Here is a 5615-nt window from a genome sequence, read left to right as displayed (position 1 = left end):
GCCCGGTGGTCCACTGGGTGCTGGAGGCCCAGGCTGTGCCCAGGTCTGCGGGTCCTGGTCGCTCTCAGTGGACCACTGGCCAGGGGCCCGGGAGCCAGCACCTTCCAGGTGCAGGGACCACCCACCTGGGTGCACTCAGGACCTAGGACATCACCATCCCTGACACAGCAACAGCCAGAGTAACAGTGATGACAGTCCTCGTCCACGGTGTGTCTGCTGGTGGTGGCAGAGCAAGGGACATGCCTTAGCTCATCTCAGTGGCCCGGGCTCCGTGTGAGGGGACTGGGCCCAGAGAGCCACAGCACTTGCCTGAGATCCAACAAGAGGGTGTCGGAACCCAGAGGGGACCCCAAAGCCTGTGGCCTAACCACTTGGCCACACTGCCTCCCTTCACCTGCGCCTGGGCCCCGAGACCATGGGCAGCCGGCAGCCTCCCTGTGCCCAGTCAGCATCAGGAACCAGAAAGCAAAGAGCTCCCAGAGAAGGGAGAGGGCAGCCCAGACCACAAGCAGCAGCATCTGGGGGCTCCAAAGCCCCGGCCACCCATGGCGGAGGGGGACAGCCCAGCGTGCCACAGGAGTCTGGAGGAAGTCATTTGTCACCTTGCCCTTGAGTCCAATGCCATGGGCTGTTGATCACTTAGCCACAGCAGGGCACGGGCTCCTCAGCCCCAGACCCCCACTGGCCATGCTGCCCCCAGTCCCCTTCTGCCTGCGGCCATCCTGTGGGATGGGGACACAGGGAGCTGGCCCTTCTGCTGGTCCTGCTTTTGCTGATGAGTAACAACCTGGATCTGAAGATATCTCATTCCCTGTCTACTGTGTCCCCACCAACCAAACGGGTTGTAAGGGTAAAAGAAATTGAAGTTCAAGCGTAAAAGTTAAAGGGTAAAAGACCGGGTGTTGTAAAGTTTCTAAGCTGCAAGGTCTGAGTTAAAATGTAAAGGATTAGGTATTGTTAGGTTTCTATGCTACCTGCAAAACCTGAAATTTCTGTAGCTGTTAAGACAATGCTTGGAACTGCCCAGTAAATATTTCCCCTGACTATTTGGTTGTTTAATAAGGGCTCTGTGTGGTCGCACGTAGGCATTGCAGGGCCTGGACCAATCAGTTTAAATGTAACCCCCTCCTTAGGAATGACCTATCTATCACTCCAGCCTGACCTGTTCCCGCCAATGAATGAACCAATCATGTTTAGGAGTTGTTGTTCAATTTTCCCGCGCCTCATGATGATTTGTTCTGATGTATACAAAGCCCTCCGCCCTCCCCCAAAAGTGTACTTAAGCAGTGCTCAGCCCCTGCTCGGGGCTCTGGGCTGCTTTCCCTTCTTGAGTGGGCACGGAGCCCCAGCATGCTGGTTCAATAAATCCCCCTTCTGCCAGTTGCATGAGTGGTCACTTGGTGGTCTCTTTCTCCGACGTTTCGCGGGACCCTTACAGGGTCAGACTGCATCTGCTTTGTTCCAGCTGCACCCCAGCCACACAGAACAGGGCTGGGTGCGTAGTAGGTGCTCAATAAATCTGTTCACGTGGGTGAATGCATGAATGAGGGAATGAAGCTTTCGAGGCAGAAACATTCACACCGTGGCCCAATTTGGCCCGCCAGGAATCGCACAGGGAGGCGGAGGAGGAGGCAAGACCCAATCCTGGGGACCTCGCACACACGGGGATAAGGTGCTGAGATTTTTCCAGCAGGCAAGAGCTGTGAGGGTCCCAGAGCCGAAGCCAGGCGGTCTGAGCTCCTGGGGCAGTCAGCACCGGACTCCCGGAGGTGTGCGTGGGAGACTCAGGCAGCCCCGCCTGGACTTTCCCATCTATTTCTCTAAAGCTCCCAGATGATAACGGGTGAAACCAGATCTCAGGGCCACCCTTGGGAGAGGTTATTTCAGAAGATTTCTCTAAACTGTTTCTGGAGTTATCTCCCCCCTCCTCCAGGTGGGGGACTGGAAGGGAGGGGAGAGCGGAGGAGGAGGCAGTATCCTTTGGAATGTATCCTTGTGATAAGGTAAAAGCTACCTGGTCGCTGTTGGTGGCAAAAAAAAACAAAACAAAAAACATCACTTTAGATCCTCGGAATGGCTGTCTTTACAAGTCAGATGGCTCTCAGCATTTTCTGTGATGATTTGGGCAAACACACCCATTTCTGCTGTTGCCAAATTTGCATTTACTGAAAGGGATGGAAAATGCAGAGCATTGGTCCCTGGAAAAGAGTCTCTTCCAGTAGGGCTCCCACTGGGTTGTGAAAAACAGTCCCCGCGAGGACGGAGCCTGAGCCGCGCCTTCCCCCTGTCCCCAGCACCAGGCCTCAGCCCAGAGCCCACTCCTCGAGGCCTGCCACGCACCTTCCTAACCCCGTTCCTGGCCTCCCCGTGGGGCCTGGCCATCTGCTCTGGCCACCCACCCCCCGACCTCTCCTCCCCAGGGTCCACTCAGGACCCCACCAACCTCCAGGCCCTCCCCAGGCCGTGCCCTCTGCCCGGAGGCCCCTGAGAACCCAGCCATCTCTCTGGGAAGCCAGGAGGGTGGGCGGGCTGGGCAGGTCTGTGGGCACAGCAGCCGTGACCGAGGCCTCCACAGCATGGCTGGCTGCAGGCCCTGTGTCATACCAGGGACCCCAGCTTGAGCACGGTGCTGGCGAGGGGCCTGCGACGGTGACACGCCCGTGGGTGCCTGACTGTGGGAAGGGGCTCTGCAGACTCGGATCTATAAATGCAGAGGCGATGACGCACCCTTAGCATGCGCCTATATCCTGTGTGTGAGCTGTTCCCCAGAGAGTGACCGCACTGTCACGTCCACACTGAGACAGTGCTGGCCATCTCCTGACCCTCGTGAGCCCCACACTGATGACAGAGGTATCTGCTGGAGCCCGGGACACAGAGGGCAGAGAACAAGGGCAGGAGAGCGGTCAGCCCAGCCACCAGCCAGGCTCAGGTGACCGTCATCAGAGCAGGCAGGGCCACCTGGGCACCTGCTGTGCTGGCTCCGCCCAGGGCCCTGCAGGCCCCAGCTCAATGGCTGGAATGTGACCCTCCTGGGCTCCTGCCCTCACTCCACCTGGGACCCCTCCCTACGCCTTGGCTTCCCAGCTGCCAGCAGGGTGACAGGGCCTCCTGGGGAGGGAGGGAGGGGGTTGTGTGGCCTCTCCCAGCCTGGTGCCCACCCCTCACTGCGTGGTTTAGAATAAGAAAGGGGCTTGGCAAGGAGCCTGGTGCCCAGGGGGGCTGAACTTCCTCCTCGGAATCCACTGGCAGTGATCTTAATCCAGTCTCTCTGAGAAGAAGTAGCATAGTACGTGCTCAGTAAACAGGGCTTGGTGTTGGTCCTGCCCTGGCCCGGCCTGGCTGGCTGGAAGCAGCCTTGAGTCCTTACTGCTGCAGGCGGGCGTGGAAGGCTGCCTCAGCTCCCGCCAGCTCCTTTGCTTTTGTCCCACCTTGCCATCACTGGCCACCTCCTCCAGGGAGCCTTCCAGGTGCCCCAGGGCCGACCTTCCTCCTCTGAAGTCCTGCCCAGCTGGCGCTCAGCTCTTTCCCACCTCTAGCCCGCGCACGTGCTGTTCCCTTGTCGGGAATGCTTTTCCTCCAGACTTTCCCGGGGCTGGCACGGGCCACTCTGAAGAGGATTCCCGCTCAGCTCTTGCCCCTAAGATGTCTTTCCTGACCAGCCTCCTTGGTCCCGCCCCTGACACTGTGCTATGGTCCCTCCGTCCATCTGGGCACCTGCAGTGACCTGTGGATTTTGTCTTTGTCTTAAGTGCTTCTTACTTGGGGAGTGTGACCCAGAGGGGAGTGGTCACTAGGGGTGTCTCAAGGACAGGGCCCCTGAGAGGCCCCAGTGAGGAGTGGGAGGGGGGGCTGGGCCAGGAGGGAGGGGAAGGGAGGAGGGAGGGGGAGGAGGGAGGAAGGAGGGCAGCCACTTGACTCTGGTGAAGCCAACAGAGTGCCCCGCGGACCCTCGGTCTCTTTTTCTGCTTATAAATTGAGTCTGTCAAACCCCGAGGTGGAGCATCTGGGGGAGGCAGAATCCAGTGGCAATGATCTTGATCCAGTCTCTCTGTGAAGCAGCAGGTGGCATTTCAAAGCCTGTTGACCTCTCTCCTCCCGGGGCCACCCTCTGTCCTTGGATGTAGAGGAACACGCCCAAGAACAGCTGTGGCTTTGTGATGAGGGCCTTTGGTCTCCCCCAGGTTTTCAGGGGGAAACACCAGGGCACAGGAAAGACAGGAGGGGGACGGACGGGAGGACCGCAGGACCCAAGTCTGTGCCCGGGTGAGGGGCCTGGGCCCTGCAGAGGCCAGGGCAGGGGCGCTGCCCACCCTGTGCCCTGGGCCCTTGCCATCTCTGGCATCCATCCACCTGCCAGACCCAACCCCACACCCGGGCCTGCTCATAGTCCCCAGAGGTGTCCTCTATTTGCTGATTCCCTCGTGAATTCACCCGTCTTGGTCAGGGGTGAGCTGGGCTCCCTGGGGGTCACGCTCCTGGGAAGCTCTGGGTGGTGGAGTCCTGAAGTCTCCCCTGTCACCTCCAGGATAGCGGGTTTGCTGGGGACATGGCAGGGCATCAGGTGGCCGAGGGTCTCGTGAGAGATGGGTGCTGGCACGTCGGAGGCTGCCAGATCTCAGGACGTGTGGCTCAAGCCATCAAGACGTGCAGATGTCCCACACAGAGCCCGAGCCGGGCTGGCCAACCGCAGCCGCGGGTCAGAGTGGACCACTGTTCTCGCACCACTCACAGGCCGAGGGTGGTCTTTACAGGTAAGTGTTTGCAGTTCATTTGAGGAGAGGGAAAACTAACTTTAAGTCCCAACTAGGTCAATGCACGCCCTTATCCTCATCAGTGAGCCAGTATTATAAAAAAAAAAAAAAAAAATTTGCACTTGATTTGTACTGTATTTCAAATTTCATCAATAAAAGATCCGTGGAAATTTATTTTCTCTTTTGTGAAGTATTTAAATAGCATCTTGGATTTTGCCTTCAATACTTGGTGTCCCTTCTTAGAATACGTTTTGACTCCTGTTCTAGAGGGAGGTGGCTTGAGCTTGGGCAGATGCTCGGTGACACTACTGAAGCCTCTTTCCCCTTTACCATCCTTGGCTCTGCTGGCTTTTATTTTTAGGTCTTTGCCTCATGGTTACCTGGTGGCTGCCATAGCCAAACATCATATATTCTCAGGTGAGGCAGGGCAGAAGGGATTCTTTCTGGGAGCAGCTTCCCATGGGGTAGATTTCCTCTTCCACCCAATAAGCAGGTCTGGGTCCCAGGCCCACCGCAAAGCAGTGTTTGCAGAAGGGGGCTGGGCTCCACCCCAGGGCAGGAGGAGGCCCCGGGTCTGAGCCTGTGGCTGAAGAAGGAGCCCAGGGTTCAGGAGTGAGGGAAGGCGGGGCAGGCTCCTGTGTCCCCACCTGGTCCCCAGTGTTTCCTGATGAGTGTCCCAGCAGGCTGGGGTCTGGGTGGTGGCCAAGCCCAGGTCCTGGGGACACAGAGCCCTGCTCTGAGCCTCTGTTCCCTGGACGTGACTGACCTGCTGAGGCACAGTGGCCCCTGTGGGGTAGGGACTTGACAGCACCTGTAGCTGGGGAGGTGACGGTGATGTGACCCGGAGCCCACGCTGTCCCAGTC

The sequence above is a fragment of the Marmota monax genome, unplaced genomic scaffold (assembly GCF_021218885.2).
Source record: "Marmota monax isolate L192 unplaced genomic scaffold, Marmota_monax_Labrador192_F-V1.1 WCK01_AAM20220418_F8-fsc00008, whole genome shotgun sequence".
In the NCBI taxonomy this organism is placed as follows: Eukaryota; Metazoa; Chordata; class Mammalia; order Rodentia; family Sciuridae; genus Marmota; species Marmota monax.
Note: the sequence above shows the minus strand (reverse complement) of the source record.